The sequence below is a fragment of the Phyllobates terribilis genome, unplaced genomic scaffold, assembly GCF_046119375.1.
Source record: "Phyllobates terribilis strain yellow unplaced genomic scaffold, ASM4611937v1 Scaffold_9__5_contigs__length_417890890, whole genome shotgun sequence".
In the NCBI taxonomy this organism is placed as follows: domain Eukaryota; kingdom Metazoa; phylum Chordata; class Amphibia; order Anura; family Dendrobatidae; genus Phyllobates; species Phyllobates terribilis.
In genome coordinates, this window is record NW_027362769.1 from 67004972 (window position 1) to 67027864 (window position 22893).

The window sequence follows — 22893 nt, forward strand, 5'->3', positions numbered from 1 at the left end:
GCTACCAGTAACTTGGAAGTCCCTTATATTTTTAACAGATGACGGACCTGAGTAGGGACTAGCTTTTTTTGAGGACTGAGTTGAAGCGTTTATTGGGAACATTTTACGTAACATTTATCCGGCGCTCTAGGCTGAGCACTTACATCGGGGTTTCCATCTAAATTTCCAAGTGATGTAATTCAGATGAAACCCCTGCGGGATCCATTCACTGTAATGAGGCAGCAGAGTTACTCTGGACTCCGTCTGGCCTCTGTTTAGCGGTGTCCTTTTTTTCAGAAGTGCACAAAACTGTGGCCAACCGCACTTTTATGCACGCCTAAAACAAATGACACCGTGGGATCCCAGGCCAGACGGCATCCACAGTGGCCTATATCTGCCTCATTACAGGGAATCTTCCGTCATGGGTTCTGTCTGAATCACGTATTTCAGAGATTTACACGGAAACTCTGGTGTAAGTGCTCAGCGCAGAGCGCAGGATAAATGTGAGCAGAGCCTTACTGCGATCTTTGGGAGACATAATAAACAAATCAGTAGCAGGTGAAGAATTGGTTTTATTTATTTTTTACGCCGTTCCTAGTGTGATATAACTGATTAGATTACTTTATTCTTCGGGTCAGTGCGATTACAGAGATACCAGATTCATAACGGGTTTTTATGACTGACAGCTGTCACACACTAAAAGACGCTTTTTTTTGCAAAATCTAGTTTTTGCATCACCATATTTTAATTTTTCCATATTTCGGCCGACAGAGTCATGTGATGGCTTGTTTTTTGCGGGACGAGTTGACATTTTTATTGGTATCATTTTTGGGTACGTGACATTTTTTGATCGCTTTCTATTCTGTTTTTTGGGAGGTAAAATTAACAAAAAACAACAATTCAGGAATTGTTTTTTGAGGTTTTTTTTTATGCCGTTCTGCGTGTGGTAAAAGTGATCAGGTAGCGTTATTCTTCCGGTCAGTACGTTTACAGCGATACTACACTTACTGTATTTTTTTTTATATTTTGGCGCTTTTACACAATAAAACAATTTTATAGAAAAAAATTTTTTTTTTGCATTGCTTTATTCTGAGCGCTATAACTTTTTTATTTTTCGGCTGATGGAGCTGTATGGCGGCTTTTTTTTTTGCGGAACAAGATGATGTTTTCAGCGGTACCATTTTTATTTCTATTTTGCTTTTTGTTCGCATTTTTTCCACTTTTTGTTTGGCGATATGATGAAAAAGCATACTTTTTTGCTCCGTTTTTTATTTATTTTTATTACGGTGTGCACAGAAGGAGTTAATTAGTGTGACAGTTTTATAGCTCGGGTTGTTTTGGACGCGACGATACCAAATATGTGTACTTTTTTTGGTTTTGTAAAAATATACGGATTTATTGGTTTAATATTTTATTTATTTATTTTTATTTATTTTGTGATTTTTTTTTAACAGATTAAAAACATTTTTTTTTACTTTTTTTTTACATTTTTACTTAGTCCCTGTATGGGACATTAATTTTTATTTTTCTAATCACTGATCTCATGTAATGTAATAGACATATATTACATTACATGAGATCTTCGCTGACTGTTTCACAGTCAGAGTCTCCGGCCTGGCTTCAGCTGCAAGCTGAGCCAGGCAGGACACCATATATGGCAGATCTGGAGGCGGTCATGTGACCTCCAGCTGCCATAGCAACCCCAGGTCCTGGAAAGTAGAAGGGGTCGTCGGAGAGGTAAGTAAGACGACCCCCTCTCCTCTGTCTATCTTCTATATGCCGCGATCACTATAGATCGCGGCATATAGAACATAGCAAAGGGTTAACATCACTGGGACCTGATCCAATCAGGTCCCGATGATGTTCCCTGTCAGAGCTAACGCTCTGCAGCGGGATCGCAGCACTTGCAGGACCCTGGGGGTCCTGAGCGCTGCGAGACCACCCACCGTTTTTAAACGTCGGCACTGCACAGAGCCCAGCAAGCGCCGATGTTTATCTACAGTGGGCCGTCGCGAACCGGTTAACAAATGTTTAATAGGTTAGAGTAGAGTAGGGTCCAGCGAAACAGTCTCCTTATCATGATGGCGGCTTTAAAAAATCTTTTGGCCAAAACAAAAGCTTCTGGCTATGTACAGTGGTGGCCAAAAGTATTGGCACCCCTGCAATTCTGTCAGATAATTCTCAGTTTCTTCCTGAAAATGATTGCAATCACAAATTCTTTGGTATTATTATCTTCATTTAATTTGCTTGCAAGGAAAAAACACAAAAGAGAATGAAGCAAAAAACAAATCATGGATCATTTCACACAAAACTCCAAAAATGGGCCAGACAAAAGTATTGACACCCTCAACCTAATACTTGGTTGCACAACCTTTAGCCAAAATAACTGCGAACAACCGCTTCCGGTAACCATCAATGAGTTTCTTACAATGCTCTGCTGGAATTGTAGACCATTCTTCTTTGGCAAACTGCTCCAGGTCCCTGATATTTGAAGGGTGCCTTCTCCAAACTGCCATTTTGAGATCTCTCCACAGGTGTTCTATGGGATTCAGGTCTGGACTCATTGCTTGCCACCTTAGAAGTCTCCAGTGCTTTCTCTCAAACCATTTTATAGTGCTTTTGGAAGTGTGTTTTGGGTCATTATCCTCCTGGAAGACCCATGACCTCTGAGGGAGACACAGCTTTCTCACACTGGGCCCTACATTATGCTGCAAAATTTGTTGGTAGTCTTCAGACTTCATAATGCCATGCACACGGTCAAGCAGTCCAGTGCCGGAGGCAGCAAAGCAACCCCAAAACATCAGGGAACCTCCGCCATGTTTGACTGTAGGGACCGTGTTCTTTTCTTTGAATGCCTCTTTTTTTTTCCTGTGCACTCTATGTTGATGCTTTTTGCCAAAAAGCTCTACTTTTGTCTCATCTGACCAGAGAACATTCTTCCAAAATATTTTAGGCTTTCTCAGTTACGTTTTGGCAAACTCCAGCCTGGCTTTTTTATGTCTCGGGGTAAGAAGTGAGGTCTTCCTGGGTATCCTACCATACAGTCCCTTTTCATTCAGACGCCGACGGATAGTACGGGTTGACACTGTTGTACCCTCGGACTGCAGGGCAGCTTGAACTTGTTGGATGTTAGTCGAGGTTCTTTATCCACCATCCGCACAATCTTGCGTTGAAATCTCTCGTCAACTTTTCTTTTCCGTCCACATCTAGGGAGGTTAGCCACAGTGCCATGGGCTTTAAACTTCTTGATGACACTGCGCACGGAAAAAACAGGAACGTTCAGGTCTTTGAAGATGGACTTGTAGCCTTGAGATTGCTCATGCTTCCTCACAATTTGGTTTCTCAAGTCCTCAGACTGTTCTTTGGTCTTCTTTCTTTTCTCCATGCTCAATGTGGTACACACAAGGACACAGGACAGAGATTGAGTCAACTTTAATCCATGTTAACTGGCTGCAAGTGTGATTTAGTTATTGCCAACACCTGTTAGGTGCCACAGGTAAGTTACAGGTGCTGTTAATTACACGAATCAGAGAAGCATCACATGATTTTTCAAACAGTGCCAATACTTTTGTCCACCCCCTTTTTTAGGTTTGGTGTGGAATTGTATCCAATTTGGCTTTAGGACAATTCTTTTTGTGTTTTTTCATTGAAGACAAATTAAATGAAGATAATAATACTAAAGAATTTGTGATTGCAATCATTTTCAGGAAGAAACTGAGTATTATCTGACAGAATTGCAGGGGTGCCAATAATTTTTGCCACCACTGTATGTAATATGTTGCTCAATGGGAACTGTAAATTTGTGATTGGTGAGGACATGGTGCAGAAGTGGAGTTTTTCCAAGAGTGGACGGTGGGGCTGTGGAAGGTTGAGGGGTGGAGGTGGAGCTGGGGTGCATCCTGGGGGTAGTCTCAAGGGGGCACGAACATTTTGCCAGTATGGGGCCCTGAAATTCCTGGTGGCAGCCCTGACTGTTAATACCAAATATGCTGGGAGCAATCCAGTGCGCGCCTGTGTGCGGTGATGACAGCCCCTTCTTGTGCACGCTCCCGCACTGGTCCTCTGTACACAGTGGGCGGCGCATGCACAGATTGAAAGCTTTGCTTGCCAATAGATGCCACTGAGCATGCGAACTGCTAAGCTACTGTGTCAGCCAATCACAGCGCTCCATCAGTGACATATGCAAATGAGCTTTTGGGACAAGGGACAGAAGCAACGTCTTTTCAGGGTAAATCTCCTAAATCTCCACTGTAGCTGGGCTTTCTATAGCAGGAGGGTGTTCAGCAGGGGCGGCTCATTATATTAACAGGGGCCACTCCATTCTCTTGTGATGAGTCAAAAAAATGTCTCTCTCCATAAGTTCAAAAATTCTCATTTTATGGACTATAAATACAGCTGAGGCCCAGTAGTATGCTGGAGGTGAGAGGAAGGTCTGCACAATAGAGGTGAAGTGACGCCTCAGTGATCCCCCGTTTTTTTTATGACTCCATTAATCTGATTTTATTTTAAAGGAACTATAAATACAGCTCATGTACAGTGGAATATAAATATATATATAATTATATATATAGGGGAGAGGAGGTCTCCACAATAAAATAAAAGTAATAAAAAAAGAAATCTACAGATGTGATGTGACGCCTCAGATAGGTAGATAATGGGTAGATAGAGGAAATAACTATGATATGCCATGGACCTCCGTAGCCCCCACCCTAGATGTGCCCCCCATCCATTGTTCCTACAGTCCCTATTTCCTATTGTACACTTGCTTTGGCAAAATGAATGTGAATTTAGTCCGGCCAATAAAGCTAATTTGAATTTGATAGATAATGGATAGATAGATAGATCCATTTATCATTCGGTGCATATCTATATATCTACCAATGTATCACCTATCAAGCTGTTCATTATCTTTTATCAACTTATATAGCTAGCTGCTATCCATTAAATATCAAATATATCTATATCTTCACTAACTGCCTTCACCATGCTAGTTTCTGATAAGTTCTATATTCAGTATCCCTATGTACATACATACACTATCTTACCCGACCCCTATCTAACTAATGGAGTGCTGCTGCGCTTTCTTTCTATATGTATTGTGCAGTTTCTGCAGCTAGCACCTGTTCACATTAGGATTTGCTGGTCAGTTTTCTTATTACATATTACTATAGGAGGTTGTAACTGCCTCCTGTTTGACCTTGCTCTCCTCCCATTTAACCAGCAGGTGATGTATATTCTATTCTACCAGCCCATTTAAATTGTAGGTGTTTTAGCCCAGAAGTGACATGTTTTGTCCATGTAGGCTTATAGCCCAAGAGAGGCATTTGGCAGAGTAGTACCCATCAGATGGGAGGTCACCTTGCAGCGGTTGATGTGCACACATGAATTGGCCAATTTATGCGCTAAGAACCTCCATTTTTTGTAAGTAAAGCTTAGTGAGTAATAACACAGTTTAGATCAAATGCTTTTATTGTCTTTATGTATCTTGGCCATAATGGAGTGCTGCTGCGCTTTCTTTTTATATATATCTAACTAAGTAGCCGGCCAGAAAATGAATAGAAACTTTTTTTTTAACTTTTTTTTGTAAAGCCGCACTATGGGGACAGAATGGGAGATGACATGGGGGCAGAATGGAGACATTGGGGGCAGAATGGAGACATGGGGGCAGAATTGGAGACATTGGGGGCAGAATGGGAGATGACATGTGGGCAGAATGGAGACATTGGGGGCAGAATGGGAGATGACATGTGGGCAGAATGGAGACATTGGGGGCAGAATGGGAGATGACATGGGGGCAGAATGGAGACATTGGGGGCAGAATGGGAGATGACATGTGGGCAGAATGGAGACATTGGGGGCAGAATGGGAGATGACATGTGGGCAGAATGGAGACATTGGGGGCGGAATGGGAGATGACATGGGGGCAGAATGGAGACATTTGGGGCAGAATGGGAGATGACATGGGGGTAGAATGGAGACATGGTGGCAGAATGGAGACATTGGAGGCAGAATGGAAGATGACATGGGTGAAGAATGGAAGATGGCATGGGGCAGAATAGGAGATGACATTTGGCAGAATGGGAAATGACATAAGGGAAGAATGGGAAATGACATGGGGTCAGAATGGAGACATTGGGGGCAGAATGGGAGATGACATGGGGCAGAATAGAGAGAGTGGGGGGACAATAGGAGACGACATGGAGGCTGAATGGAGACATGGTGGCAGAATGGAGACATTGGAGGCAGAATGGGAGATGACATGGGGCAGAATGGAAGATGGCATGGGGCAGAATAGGAGATGACATTTGGCAGAATGGGAGATGACATAGGGGAAGAATGGGAAATGACATGGGGGCAGAATGGGACATTACATGGGCCAGAATAGAGACATTGGGGGCAGAATGGGAGATGATATGGGGTTAGGATGGGAGATGACATGGGGCAGAATGCAGACATGGTGGCAGAATGGAGACATTGGAGGCAGAATGGGAGATGACATGCGTGAAGAATGGAAGATGGCATGGGGCAGAATAGGAGATGACATTTGGCAGAATGGGAAATGACATAGGGGAAGAATGGGAAATGACATGGGGTCAGAATGGAGACATGGGGGCAGAATGGAGACATTGGGGGCAGAATGGGAGATGCCATGGGGCAGAATAGAGACAGTGGGAGCACAATGGGAGACGACATGGAGGCAGAATGGAGACATTGGGGGCAGAATGGAGACACATGTGAGCAGAATGGGAGATGACAATGCGGGCAGAATGTAGACATAGGGGCAGAATGGGAACTGACATGGGGCAGAATGGAGATAACGGGGGCAGAATGGGAGATGACATTGGGGCAGAATAGGAGATGACATGGGGCAGAATGTAGCCACATGTAGGCAGTATGGGAGATGACATAGAAGCAAAATGAAGGTACATGGAGGAAGAATGGAGAGACATGAGGGCAGAATGGGAAATGACATGGGGCAGAATGGTAGATTACAATGGGGTCAGAATGCAGAGACATTGGGCAGAATGTAGACATGGGGCAGAATGGGAACTGACATTGGGCAGAATGGGAGATGACATGGGGCAGAATGTAGACACATGGTCAGAATGGAGACAAATGGGAGCAGAATGGACACAAATGGGGACAGAATGGAGACAAATGGGAGCATAATGGAAACAAATGGGGGCAGAATGGAGACAAATGGGGGCAAGATGAAGTCACATAGTCACATGGGGCCAGGATGGGAGAACATATGAGGACAGGATGAAGACATGAAGGGTCCAGAATGGAGTACATATGGGACCATGTTCTGGGATATTATTACTGTAGGGGTTAATTATGGATATTATTACTGCTGTAATGTATTTTATTTTTAATCATACTGTTTTTAGTGAGGGGGTGTCCTGTTACTGTGCAGGGCGACACTATGTCCCTTTTTTTTCTTCATCTGGTGTAGTGTAGAAGTTGGGGAAACATTGGAAAATGTGCTCTGGAAACTGCTCTAGATAACTATGTTATTTTCTGCAGAAGCAAGTCCTGGCTGGAAGAAATGATGGCGGTCTGTGCTAGATAAAGTAGAAAAGCGAAGATGAAGGACTTCACCTAGAGACGTCACCAGTGAGTCAAGGTGTGTTACCTGTACACTTACACTATACACTACATACTACATACAGGACTCCTGTGTATAATGTCACTGCTGATTACTGCATTACCTGTACACTGACAGTATATTCAAAGCTTCTGTGTATTATGTCACTGGTAATCATCTATCTTACCTGTACAGTTACACTATACACTGTATAGTATATACAGAGCTCCTGTGTAAAATGGCGCTTATGGTAAAATGAGTATTGTGGGTTTTTTTTATTAATGATCATTATTGTAGTATTCAGTCACTCTGTGGTGGTAATGTGTGGTCTGGTCATGGTGTGGCGGTAGATATTTCTTGTACATGGTATTATTCGGTCACTATGTGATGGTATCATGTGGTCTGGTTATGGTGTGACTTTATTTCTCCCTTGTATGTGATATTATTGATCATTTTTAAAAACTTTATGTGACACATTCCCTTAAAGAAAAATAAATAAAAATTTACCTAAAAAGAGAATTGGTCAATTTAACAAATGTTTAATAGGTTAGAGTAGAGTAGGGTCCGGCCAAAAGAGTCTCCTTATGATGGTGGCGGCTTTAAAAAATCTTTTGGCCAAAACAAAAGCTTCTGACTATGTATGTGATATTGTGTTCAATGGGAACTGTTAATGTGTGATTGGTGAGGACATGGTGCAGAAGTGGAGTATTTCCAAGAGTGGACGGTGGGGCTGTGGAAGGTAGAGGGGTGGAGGTGGAGCTGGGGTGCAGGCGGAGCTAAGGTGCAGCCTGGGGGTAGTCTCAAGGGGGCCCGAACATTTTGCCAGTATGGGGCCCTGAAATTCCTGGTGGCAGCCCTGACTGTTAATACCAAATATGCCGGGAGCAATCCAGTGCGCGCCTGTGTGCGGTGATGACAGCCCCTTCTTGTGCACGCTCCCGCACTGGTTTTCTGTACACAGTGGGCGGCGCATGCGCAGATTGAAAGCATTGCTTGCCAATAGATGCCACTGCGCCTGCGAACTGCTAAGCTACTGTGTCAGCCAATCACAACGCTCCATCAGTGACATATGCAAATGAGCTTTTGGGACAAGGGACAGAGGCTACATCTTTTCAGGGTAAATCTCCTAAATCTCCACTGTAGCTGGGCTTTCTATAGCAGGAGGGTGTTCAGCAGGGGCGGCTCATTATATTAGCAGGCGCCGCTCCATTCTCTTGTGATGAGTCAAAAAAATGTCTCTCTCCATAAGTTCAAAAATTCTCATTTTATGGACTATAAATACAGCTGAGGCCCAGTAGTATGCTGGAGGTGAGAGGAAGGTCTGCACAATATAGGTGAAGTGACGCCTCAGTGATCCTCCGGTTTTTTTATGACTCCATTATTCTGATTTTATTTGAAAGGAACTATAAATACAGCTCATGTACAGTGGAATATAAATATATATAATTATATATATAGGGGAGAGGATGTCTCCACAATAAAATAAAAGTAATAAAAAAAGAAATCTACAGATGTGATGTGACGCCTCAGATAGATTGATAATGGGTAGATAGAGGAAATAACTATGATATGCCATGGACCTCCATAGCCCCCACCCTAGATGTGCCCCCCATCCATTGTTCCTACAGTCCCTATTTCCTATTGTACACTTGCTTTGTCAAAATGAATGTTAATTTAGTCCGGTCAATAAAGCTAATTTGAATTTGATAGATAATGGATAGATAGATAGATCCATTTATCAGTCGGTGCATATGTATATATCTACCAATGTATCACCTATCAAGCTGTTCATTATCTTTTATCAACTTATATAGCTAGCTGCTATCTATTAAATATCAAATATATCTATATCTTCACTAACTGCCTTCACCATGCTAGTTTCTGATAAGTTGTATGTTCAGTATCCCTATGTACATACATACACTATCTTACCCGACCCCTATCTAACTAAATGGCCGGCCAGAAAATTAATAGAAACTTTTTTTTTCCCTTTTTTTGTAAAGCCGCACTATGGGGACAGAATGGGAGATGAAATTGAGACAGAATGGGAGATGACATTGGGACAGAATGGGAGATGACATTGGGACAGAATGGGAGATGACATGGGGGCCGAATGGGAGATGACATGGGGCAGAATGGGTGATGACATGGGGCAGAATGGGAGATGACATGGGGGCAGAATGGGAGATGACATGGGGGCAGAATGGGAGATGCCATTGGGACAGAATGGGAGATGACATTGGGGCAGAATGGGAGATGACATGGGGGCCGAATGGGAGATGACATGGGGCAGAATGGAAGATGACATGGGGGCAGAATGGGAGATGACATGGGGGCAGAATGGGAGATGACATGGGGGCAGAATAGAAGATGACATGGGGGGCAGAATGGAGACATGGGGGCAGAATGGAGACATGGGGGCAGAATTGGAGATGTCATTGGGGCCGAATGGGAGATGACATGGGGACTGAATGGGAGATGACATGGGGGCCGAATGGGAGATGACACTGGGGGCCGAATGGGAGATGACATGAAGGCAGAATGGGAGATGTCATTGGGGCCGAATGGGAGATGTCTTGGGTCAGAATGGTAAATGACATAGGGGAAGAATGGGAGATGACATGGGGGGCAGAATGGAGACATGGGGGCCGAATAGAGACATTGGGGGCGGAATTGGAGATGACATAAGGGCAGAATGGAGAGACAGGACAAAATAGAGACTATGGGGGCAGAATGGAAGATGACATAGAGGCAAAATGGAGACATGGGGACAGAATGGAGACATTGGGGGCAGAATGGGAGATGATATGGGGCAGAATGGAGACATTGGGGGCAGAATGGGAGATGATATGGGGCAGAATGGAGACAGTGCAGAATGGAGACACGTGGGCAGTATGGGAGATGACATAGATGCAAAATGAAGGTACATGGAGGAAGAATGGAGAGACATGAGGGTAGAATGGGAAATGACATGGGGCAGAATGGTAGATGACAATGGAGTCAGAATGGAGAGACATTGGGGCAGAATGTAGACATGGGGCAGAATGGGAACTGACATTGGGCAGAATGGAGATGGCATGGGGGCAGATTGGAGATGACATGGGGCAGAATCTAGACACATGGTCAGAATGGAGACAAATGGGGGCAGTATGGAGACAAATGGGGGCAAGATGAAGTCACATGGGGCCAGGATGGGAGAACATATGAGGACAGGATGAAGACATGAAGGGTCCAGAATGGAGTACATATGGGACCATGTTGGGGGATATTATTACTGTAGGGGTTAATTAGGGATATTATTACTGCAGTGATGTATTTTATTTTTGAGGATACTGTTTTTAGTGAGGGGGGTGTCCTGTTATTGTGCAGGGCAACACTATGTCCCTTTTTTTTCTTCATATGGTGTAGTGTAGAAGTTGGGGAAAAATTGGGGAATGTGCTCTGGAAACTGCTCTAGATAACTATGTTATTTTCTGCAGAAACAAGGAAGAAATTATGGCGGTCTGTGCTGGATAAAGAAGAAAAGCGAAGATGAGGGACTTCAACTTGAGATGTCACTGGTGAGTCAGGGTTTTACCTGTATACTTACACTATACACTATATACTACATACAGGGCTCCTGTGTATAATGTCACTGTTGATCACTGTATTACCTGTACACTGACACTATATATAGAGCTCCTATGTATAATATCACTGGTGAGCACTGTATTACCTGTACACTGACATTATATGCAAAGAGCTCCTGTGTATGATGTCACTGGTAATCATCTATCTTACCTGTACAGTTACACTATACACTGTATAGTATATACTGAGCTCCTGTGTAAAATGGTGCTTATGGTAATATTAGTATTGTGTTTTTTTTATTAATGATCAGTATTCTAGTATTCAGTCACTATGTGGTGGTAATATGTGGTGTGATCATGGTGTGATGGTATTTGTCTCTTGTATGTGGTATTATTCGGTCACGATGTGATGGTATCATGTGGTCTGGTTATGGTGTGAATGTATTTCTTCCGAACTAGTGAGCCCCCTAGTTTTAGGGACAGGGTAGGAGCCCCTGTTCCCTGGTCACCCGACAGCTGTGTCGTAACAGGTAATATGTGGTCTGGTTATGGTATGACTGTATTTCTCCCTTGTATGTGATATTGTTGATCATTTTTAAAAACTGTATGTGACACATTCCCTTAAAGAAAAATAAATAAAAATTTACCTAAAAAAACTATTGGATATTTTAACAAATGTTTAATAGGTTAGAGTAGAGTAGGGTCCGGCGGAACTGTCTCATTATCATGATGGCGGCTTTAAAAAACCTTTTGGCCAAAACAAAAGCTTCTGGCTATGTACAGTGGTGGCCAAAAGTGTTGGCACCCCTGCAATTCTGTCAGATAATACTCAGTTTCTTCCTGAAAATGATTGCAATCACAAATTCTTTGGTACTATTGTCTTCATTTAATTTGCTTGCAAGGAAAAAACACAAAAAAGAATGAAGCAAAAATCAAATCATTGATCATTTCACACAAAACTCCAAAAATGGGCCAGACAAAAGTATTGGCACCCTCAGCCTAATACTTGGTTGCACAACCTTTAGCCAAAATAACTGCGAACAACCGCTTCCGGTAACCATCAGTGAGTTTCTTACAATGCTCTGCTGGAATTGTAGACCATTCTTCTTTGGCAAACTGCTCCAGGTCCCTGATATTTGAAGGGTGCCTTCTCCAAACTGTCATTTTGAGATCTCTCCACAGGTGTTCTATGGGATTCAGGTCTGGACTCATTGCTTGCCACCTTAGAAGTCTCCAGTGCTTTCTCTCAAACCATTTTATAGTGCTTTTGGAAGTGTGTTTTGGGTCATTGTCCTGCTGGAAGACCCATGACCTCTGAGGGAGACCCAGCTTTCTCACACTGGGCCCTACATTATGCTGCAAAATTTGTTGGTAGTCTTCAGACTTCATAATGCCATGCACACGGTCAAGCAGTCCAGTGCCGGAGGCAGCAAAGCAACCCCAAAACATCAGGGAACCTACGTCATGTTTGACTGTAGGGACCGAGTTCTTTTCTTTGAATGCCTCTTATTTTTTCCTGTACACTCTATGTTGATGCTTTTTGCCAAAAAGCTCTACTTTTGTCTCATCTGACCAGAGAACATTCTTCCAAAACGTTTTAGGCTTTCTCAGGTAAGTTTTGGCAAACTCCAGCCTGGCTTTTTTATGTCTCGGGGTAAGAAGTGGGGTCTTCCTGGGTATCCTACCATACAGTCCCTTTTCATTCAGACGCCGACGGATAGTACGGGCTTGACACTGTTGTACCCTCGGACTGCAGGGCAGCTTGAACTTGTTTGGATGTTAGTCGAGGTTCTTTATCCACCATCCGCACAATCTTGCGTTGAAATCTCTCGTCAATTTTTCTTTTCCGTCCACATCTAGGGAGGTTAGCCACAGTGCCATGGGCTTTAAACTTCTTGATGACACTGCGCACGGTAAAAATAGGAACATTCAGATCTTTGGAGATGGACTTGTAGCCTTGAGATTGCTCATGCTTCCTCACAATTTGGTTTCTCAAGTCCTCAGACAGTTCTTTGGTCTTCTTTCTTTTCTCCATGCTCAATGTGGTACACACAAGGACACAGGCCAGAGGTTGAGTCAACTTTAAGCCATGTTAACTGGCTGCAAGTGTGATTTAGTTATTGCCAACACCTGTTAGGTGCCACAGGTAAGTTACAGGTGCTGTTAATTGCACGAATTAGAGAAGCATCACATGATTTTTCAAACAGTGCCAATACTTTTGTCCACCCCCTTTTTTAGGTTTGATGTGGAATTGCATCCAATTTGGCTTTAGGACAATTCTTTTTGTGTTTTTTCATTGAAGACAAATTAAATGAAGATAATACCAAAGAATTTGTGATTGCAATCATTTTCAGGAAGAAACTGAGTATTATCTGACAGAATTGCAGGGGTGCCAATACTTTTGGCCACCACTGTATGTAATATGTTGTTCAATGGGAACTGTTAATGTGTGATTGGTGAGGACATGGTGCAGAAGTGGAGTTTTTCCAAGAGTGGACGGTGGGGCTGTGGAAGGTTGAGGAGTGGAGGTGGAGCTGGGGTGCAGGCTTGGCTAAGGTGGAGCCTGGGGGTAGTCTCAAGGGGGCCCGAACATTTTGCCAGTATGGGGCCCTGAAATTCCTGGTGGCAGCCCTGACTGTTAATACCAAATATGCTGGGAGCAATCCAGTGCGCGCCTGTGTGCGGTGATGACAGCCCCTTCTTGTGCACGCTCCCGCACTGGTCCTCTGTACACAGTGGGCAGCGCATGCGCAGATTGAAAGCTTTGCTTGCCAATAGATGCCACTGCGCATGCGAACTGCTAAGCTACTGTGTCAGCCAATCACAGCGCTCCATCAGTGACATATGCAAAAGAGCTTTTGGGACAAGGGACAGAAGCCATCTCTTTTCAGGGTAAATCTCCTAAATCTCCACTGTAGCTGGGCTTTCTATAGCAGGAGGGTGTTCAGCAGGGGCGGCTCATTATATTAGCAGGGGCCGCTCCATTCTCTTGTGATGAGTCAAAAAAATGTCTCTCTCCCTAAGTTCAAAAATTCTCATTTTATGGACTATAAATACAGCTGAGGCCCAGTAGTATGCTGGAGGTGAGAGGAAGGTCTGCACAATAGAGGTGAAGTGACACCTCAGTGATCCTCCGGTTTTTTATGACTCCATTATTCTGATTTTATTTGAAAGGAACTATAAATACAGCTCATGTACAGTGGAATATAAATATATATAATTATATATATAGGGGAGAGGAGGTCTCCACAATAAAATAAAAGTAATAAAAAAAGAAATCTACAGATGTGATGTGACGCCTCAGATAGATAGATAATGGGTAGATAGAGAAAAGAACTATGATATGCCATGGACCTCCATAGCCCCCACCCTAGATGTGCCCCCATCCATTGTTCCTACAGTCCCTATTTCCTATTGTACACTTGCTTTGGCAAAATGAATGTGAATTTAGTCCGTTCAATAAAGCTAATTTGAATTTGATAGATAATGGATAGATAGATAGATCCATTTATCATTCGGTGCATATCTATATATCTACCAATGTATCACCTATCAAGCTGTTCATTATCTTTTATCAACTTATATAGCTAGCTGCTATCCATTGTGACAGTCACTGGTATGGTATATAAGGGGAGGTATGTGTCGCACAGGTTGCTGGCCTGTGTGAACTGAAACCAGTGGACTTTCTGCCAGCATGTTATATGCTGATGGGTTAACTCACTTAAAGTTCGTGGTTTCAGGGGAATGACCGTGATGGGAGGGACGTCATTCCCGATACCTCCGGCTGTGGCTGAGCATCATTTAAATGTTCTGTCCTGTGTTTTTTTCCTTTGAGTTGTGTTTGGAGAGGCGAGGTCTCCAGACTGGACAGCCATAGCTCAGGAGGAGCTGAAGGCTGGACATAACCTGTGTAGACGACCCGCACACACGTATATGGACTGTGCTACAGTTTATCTTTTGTTTTGTTGTTTAGCCAAGTAAGGCTGTATTTATTTTGCTGGAGTGCAGAGCTTTATGCTGTTAATAAAGCCTGCAAAGAAAACCCGGGTTCCTGAGTCTACTTCCGGAAGTGGCCGAGCGAGTCGTCCTACCACACTATTAAATATCAAATATGTCTATATCTTCACTAACTGCCTTCACCATGCTAGTTTCTGATAAGTTCTATATTCAGTATCTCTATGTACATACATACACTATCTTACCCGACCCCTATCTAACTAAATGGCCGACCAGAAATTAATAGAAATTTTTTTTTTCCTTTTTTTGTAAAGCCGCACTATGGGGACAGAATGGAAGATGACATGGAACAGAATGGGAGATGTCATTGGGGCCGAATTGGAGTTGACATGGGGGCCAAATTGGAGATGACATGGTGGCCGAATGGGAGATGACTTGGGGCAGAATGGGAGATGACATGAGGGGCAGAATGGGAGATGTCATTGGGGCCGAATGGGAGATGTCATTGGGGCCGAATGGGAGATGACATGGGGGCCGAATGGGAGATGACTTAGGGCAGATTGGGAGATGACATGGGGGCAGAATAGAAGATGGCATGGGGGGCAGAATGGAGACATGGGGGCAGAATGGGAGATGACATGGTGGCCGAATGGGAGATGACTTGGGGCAGAATGGGAGATGACATGAGGGGCAGAATGGAGACATGGGGGTAGAATGGGAGATGTCATTGGGGCCGAATGGGAGATGTCATTGGGGCAGAATGGGAGATGACATGATGGGCAGAATGGAGACATGGGGGTAGAATGGGAGATGTCATTGGGGCCGAATGGGAGATGTCATTGGGGCCGAATGAGAGATGTCATTGGGGCCGAATGGGAGATGACATGGGGGCCAAATTGGAGATGACATGGTGGCCGAATGGGAGATGACTTGGGACAGAATAGAAGATGGCATGGGGGGCAGAATGGAGACATGGGGGCAGAATGGGAGATGTCATTGGGGCCGAATAGGAGATGTCATTGAGGCCGAATGGGAGATGACATGTGGGCCGAATGGGAGATGACATGGTGGCCGAATGGGAGATGACATGGTGGCCGAATGGGAGATGACTTGGGGCCGAATGGAAGATGACATGATGGCCGAATGGGAGATGACTTGGGGCAGAATGGGAGTTGACATGGGGGCAGAATGGGAGATGACATGGGGCAGGATGGTGACATGAAGGCAGAATGAGAGATGTCATTGGGGCCTAATTTGAGATGTCATTGGAGTCAAATGGGAGATGACATGGGGGCCAAATGGAAGATGACTTTAGGCAGAATGGGAGATGACTTTGTGCAGAATGGGAGATGACATGGGGGCAGAATGGGAGATGACATGGGGCAGGATGGTGACATGAAGGCAGAATGGGAGATGTCATTGGGGCCAAATGAGAGATGTCATTGGGGTTGAATGGGAGATGTCATGGGGGCCGAATGGGAGATGACTTTGGGCAGAATGGGAGATGACTTTGGGCAGAATGGGAGATGACATGGGGGCAGAATGGGAGATGACATTGGGGCAGAATGGGAAATTACATGGGGGCCGAATGGAGACATTGGGAGCAGAATTGGAGATGACATAAGGTCAGAATGGAGAGACAGGGCAGAATAGAAACTATGGGGGCAGAATGGGAGATGACATAGAGGTAAAATGGAGACATTGGGGGCACAAAGGAGGCACATGGGGGTAGAATGGGAGATGACATGGAGTCAGTATGGAGAGAGGGGGCAGAATGGGAGATGACATGGGGGAGAATAGAGACATTGGGGGCAGAATGGGAGATGATATGGGGCAGAATGGAGACGGTGCAAAATGGAGACACATGTGGGCAGTATGGGAAATGACATAGAAGCAAAATGAAGGCACATGGAGGAAGAATGGAGAGACATGAGGGCAGAATGGGAAATGACATGGGGCCGAATGGGAGATGACTAGTGTTGAGCGAGCACTAAAATGCTCGGGTGCTCGAAGCTCGGGCTGAGCTCACCGTGTTACTCGGTTGCTCGACCCGAGCAACGAGCCCAATGTTAGTCTAAGGGAGACCCGAGCATTTTTGCGGCGGCACCCCCGGCAGTCTGTAGAAAGCCTAAAAAGTGCCCAAAACAATAGTGACAGTGCTCAAAAGACATGGAGACAGCATGGGCATCGCCCCAGGAAACATTTCTGACCCCCAGGTCACTGCTGTCAACAACGTGGTCAGAGGTATTAAGCCACTTTTACGGGGTCACAAGAAAACGTTCAAAAACGAAACTGAAAGTGCTTTCCTGTGAAATATGTTAAGGAACTTCCTTTCCAGGGTAAAGACTTGTGTATAAGGTAAAATAAATAACTAAAAACAAAAATACTCCTCCACACCTTGGGCTATGTTCACAAGTAGCATTTTTTATGCGTTTTTGCACTTCTGTATTGCTTTCAACCGTGACAAATGCATTCACCGGGAAATGTCATTTTAACATTTTACAACCTTATCTGGCCATGTGCTGTGTGACACATGCATACAGTGCTGAAAAGACATGGGAACAGCATGGGGAAGACCCCTGGAAGCATCTCTGACACCCAGGTCACTGCCTAAAAGTGTGCCCATCAGAAGTGATCCTTGCCGCATCAGAAGATGCAGACTTGCAACTATCCCCGTGCAAGTCCTTCTCCCAGAGCAGTGTTCAATTGTACCTCCCCCATTCCTTGCAATGCAAGTGACGCGCCCCCTGGGCCGTGGGGTACCCGGAGCCGGGCCTGTAGATGCTGGGGGTTGTAGTCACCGTGGCGGTGACCCGGTCCGTGACCCAGGTGGTCAATCTAAGGGTAGTTTATGTATATCTGCTATGTATAGTCCGACTACGCCACCTGTGGAATGCGGTTATTGGGAACCGCTGCTGTGGAGCAGTCCGCTGATGCTGGTGGTATGTGCAGCAAGGTGATGTAACTCCCCACAGGAAGAGTGGAGCTTCAGTGCAGCGTGTATGGATGATGGTGGTAGTAGTGCAAGGTATCGGTAATGACAACACGGAGTCTTTGCAGTGCAGTCCCAGGGTCTTTACTGTTGGCAATTATATGGGCCCCAACAGGAGTACCGGCTAGTGATGAGGGCCTGATCAGTCTGGGAACAATCCTAGAGTCCTCCTGGCCAGGTGAAGTTGTAGACCTGCCGTTCTGACTATACTCTTTGGCTATCCCGCTTATAGTCGTGTTGTAGCCCACATCCCTGAGTGTAACGTGCTGCGCTCACCCGTATGGCTGGCGACTCGGGCCTTGTGTATTGCTCGCTCCTCTGTGGCGGTACTGGTCCTTTCGTGTGGATGAGCCTCCGGGCTTCTGATGGGCCAGGAGACCTGCAATCCCCTGCCCTGCGGTATCTGCTGCTGGGTATGCAATCCCCACAGCCTCGGACTCCGGTGTTCGGTCCTCTGTGTATACTGGCCAGGACGAGCTATCTCCAGCTCCAGTCCCTGGCTCCTTGCTCCTTCGTGTCCTACTTGACTCCTGACACTAGACTCAGACTCCAACTGACTAACCCCGCCTCCAGATCCAGTTATATAGGGCAGGATCCTCCCCTTTCTGGTCTGGGGCAGGAGGTGTTGCATGTAAAGTGTTCCTGACCAGGAAACTCCTGTTTTGCTCCCAGACATGGTATTACTACCACTGTGGCAACCAGACCCTCTGGGGTGCCACATTCCCCCCTAGTAAATTTCAGTACTCCGGGATATAACAGACAACAATAAACAATAGTAATAACAATACATGAACATATTTACAAGCATTACTGTCTTTTAAGGTCACGGTGTCATCCGTAACCAGGTGTCCATTTCACTCAACAAGGTGCACTTCTTGAGGCACCCGTCCCAAACCCTCCACGGAGGCCCTGGGGTGGCTACAGGGCATTGATGATCCGGATGTTGGACCACGTCTTCAGCCACCTCCACAGGTTTTAGTTCTGTGGTCTGGCACAAAGGGACACTTTATATGTGCAACTATTTACAGGGTAAAGTTTTTGGTTATCCACTGTCCATAACCTAAAAGTCTTTGGACCCTGTCGAGTAACTGGAAAAACGTAATTAGTACATACATATAAAACATTTCAATATTTGCAATGCTACAGTTATAGATTACATCTAAATCCTCCAGCGAGCAGGGATTTGACCTCTAGTGCTTCTGGTAGATCTACCTAACACACTGTCTGTCTGTGTTCTACCTTGGTCCCCTGTATTTACCCCTGGTTTGGTGGGCTCAATGTTCACCTCACTACAGGTGTTTGGAGGTGTCTCTGGTAGGTTGGGCAGCTTCCTACGGATCCTTTGGCTTACCGTGGGTATGACAGGCTCGCTACTAGCAGAGGGTAGATTCTCCTGGTCTGCTGATGAGGAATCTTCTGTCTCCGGGGCCAATGGTTCTTCCAACTCTACTGGGAATTCTCCCTGAGGGGCTTGTTGGAGAAATGTAAGGACTGGCACAACAATGGCATTATTCACTTGCGTCCATGACCGGGGAAATTCTTCGAGTACTGTGCTGACCATTTCTTCCACTTCTTCTGCGGGTTGAGGGATATCTTGGCCTTCTTCAGCATGCTGTAGCTGCTCGGGACATTTCTTCAGGTGGTCTCTGGAAACTGTCACTGTCGTTTCTCCTCCATCCTTACTTATGAGGCACACCTTGGTGTTATCATGACTTGATGGTAGAATGGTGTACGGCTCTTTTTCCCACTGGTCATCCAATTTACGGAGCCGCCTTTTTCTCTTTAGGACTTGCTCTCCTGGTGACAAGGGGGCAGCAGGTGCATGTTGATTGTAAGTCCTCTCTTGCCTTTCTCTTGCTTGGGGCAGACTTCTTTCAACACTTTCCTGTACCTTACGGTACTGCTTTTGTCACTCAGTGTCCCAATCCGCATCCGGTGAGGCGTCCTCTGGTGTCAGGACTCCCTTATCCAGATCGATGGGCAGCTTACCAGGTCTCGCTGTCATCAGTTAAGCTGGTGTGCAGTTGGTGGAATTCACTGGGATGTGGTTGTAGAGATCCACCAGGTCTGGCAACTTTTCTGGCCACAGGCTGCTTTCCTCCCGGGGCAACGTCTTCAGTAGGTCTGTCACCACCTGATTCATCTTTTCACACATCTCGTTGGTCTGGGGGTGATAAGGTGTTGTCCTGATCTTCTTGCAGCCATACAGGTTGCAGAATTCCTGGAATACTTCTGCTTCGAAGGCCGGACCTTGGTCAGTTAGCACACGTTCTGGGTAACCATGTGGGCGGCAGAAGTGCTGCTGGAAAGCTCAGGCTGCTTTCTGAGCCGTTTGGTCCTTGACTTGCACTACTAACTGGAACTGGGAGTAGTGGTTTACGATGGTGAGAGCGTAGACATAGCCTGACCTGCTCAGGGATAGCTTCACATGGTCCAGGGCTACCAGTTCGAGTGGCTGCTTGGTGATGATGGGCTGCCGGGGAGCCCTCTGGCTGTCACGGTCTTTTCTTCTCAGGTTGCATGGTCCGCATTCTCTACACCACCTCTCGACTGCTTTCCTCATGCCAACCCAATAGAACCGTTCACGTAGCAGGACTTCCAGCTTCTTCCATCCAAAATGTCCCGCTCCATCGTGGTACGCTTCCAGGACCATAGACGCATCTCGCCTCGGGACTACCACCTGCCAGACCAGCTCATGTGTTCTTCGACACAGCTTCCCTTCATAGATGAACAGCTTGCTCTTTTCTTTCCACAGCTGTTTGGTCTCTTCTGGAGCATCTGAATCAGGGTATGAGTCAACTTGTGTCAGCAACTCTTTGACTAGGCGAACAGCCGGGTCACTGTCTTGTGTTTCTGCCCATCCATGGTGGGGCAATGGATTGAACATGGCTTCTCTGTTGGCAGAGCACCTGTTCTTCACACAATGGGAGCACTTCTTTATCCCATGGCGGTGGAACGCGGAAATTTCTATCTCTTCCAGCTCCTCTGGGTCTTCTCCCCCATCTGGCAAGTTAGGCATTCTGGACAGCGCATCTGCGTTTGCATTCTTGTGCCCAGCCCGGTACTTGATGGTGAATTCGTAATTAGACAGTCGGGCCGTCCATCTTTGTTCCAGGGCACCAAGTTTTGCAGTGTCCAGGTGTGTCAGCTGGTTATTATCCGTGTACACAGTGAATTTGGATGAGGCGAGATAATGTTTGAAGCGCTCCGTCACAGCCCAGACGATGGCAAGGAACTCCAACTTGAAGGAGCTGTAGTTTTCTGGGTTTCTTTCTGTGGGCCGGAGCTTCCTGCTGGCGTATGCTATCACCCTTTCTCTGCCTTGCTGGATCTGGGACAGCACCGCTCCTAGTCCCACGTTGCTCGGGTCCGTGTGAAGGATGAAGGGTTGGCCATAATCAGGGTAGGTCAGGACCTCGTCTCCTGTTAGGGTCATCTTCAACCTGGTGAAGGACTCATCTTCCAGCTTTCCCCATTTGAATGGTGGTTTCTGGTTCTTGGCCTTCCTGGACTGGCCTATCAGGAGGTCCTGCATGGGTGCCGCCATCTTGGTGAAGCCTGGTATAAACCTTCGGTGGTAGCCTACCAACCCGAGGAACTGCCGCACTTCTTTGATGGTGGAAGGTCTCGGCCAGTCCTTGATTACGGTGATCTTATCGGGGTCTGGTGCTACAACGTCAGTGCTTACCACATGTCCTAAGTACTGTACTTTGGGCTTCAGCAGGTGGCACTTAGACGGCTTCACCTTCAGGCCAAAGCCCGCCAGGGCTTCACACACTTACGCCAGGTGCTTCAGATGATCCTCATATGTTTTGGAGTATACTATGATGTCATCCAGGTACAGCAGGACTGTCTCGAAATTCTTATGCCCTAGACATCACTCCATCAACCGCTGTAAGGTTCCTAGGGCATTGCAGAGCCCAAATGGCATGCAGTTGAACTCGCTGAGGCCCATCGGGGTGGTGAATTCGGTCTTTTCCTTATCCACCTCTGCTACAGTAACCTGCCAATACCCACTAGTAAGATCCAAAGTAGAGAAATAATTAGCAGATTTTAACGCAGCTAGTGACTCCTCTATCCTGGGTAGCGGGTATGCATCTTTATGTGTTATGCGGTTAATTTGCCTGTTATCTACACACATTCTCATTGTGCCATCCTTTTTCTTTACAAGAACTAATGGAGCTGCCCAGGGGCTACAACTGTCTCTTTTTACCCCAGCCTACTTCATCTCTCCCAACATCCCTTTGGCATTTTGGTAGTGTGCTGGCGGTACAGGCCGGTACCTTTCTTTAATGGGTGGATGGTCTCCCGTGGGGATATGGTGTTGAACCCTCTTTACCTTCCCGAAGTCGAATGGGTGTTTACTGAAGACCCTTTCATACTCTTGGACCACCCGGTATACTCCTTGTTTTTGGTGTTGAGGGGTGGAGTCCGTGCCCACATGCAATTTCTGACACCAGTCCTCCATCTGTCCCTTGGAGCCATTATTCTCCGCCTGTTTGGATGGAGGCAAGGGTTCCACTGCCTTTATAGAATTGTGACTGACGGTGAATAGTTTGGCTAGGGTGGCATACCGGGGCAAATGGACTTCTTTTTCCCCAATGTTCAGGATGCGGACTGGCACTCTCCCATGGTGAACATCAACCACCCCCCTGGCTGTCCAAATGGTGGGCCTACTGTCGGAGTAGACGGGCTCTACCAGGGCCTGGTAATCTCTACCCCGGAGACCGATTGCTGCCCGTCACCATATCAGCATTTCACTTCTTGGGGGCATGGCAATAGGGAATGGGTCACTCACCCTAACACTG

The 22893-nt window shown here is 45.8% G+C and overlaps 1 long non-coding RNA gene across 10 annotated transcripts in view; it reads left to right on the forward strand.

Annotated features, from left to right (window-relative positions):
• The window catches only part of LOC141161581 (uncharacterized), a 239147-nt gene that overhangs the window by 57952 nt on the left and 158302 nt on the right, over positions 1-22893 (forward strand). For all 10 annotated transcript variants that reach the window (XR_012250652.1, XR_012250644.1, XR_012250654.1 and 7 more), the window contains exons 4-5: positions 7507-7606; positions 11047-11127. This is a non-coding gene — a long non-coding RNA (uncharacterized lncRNA). The remainder of the gene's footprint in view (positions 1-7506; positions 7607-11046; positions 11128-22893) is intronic.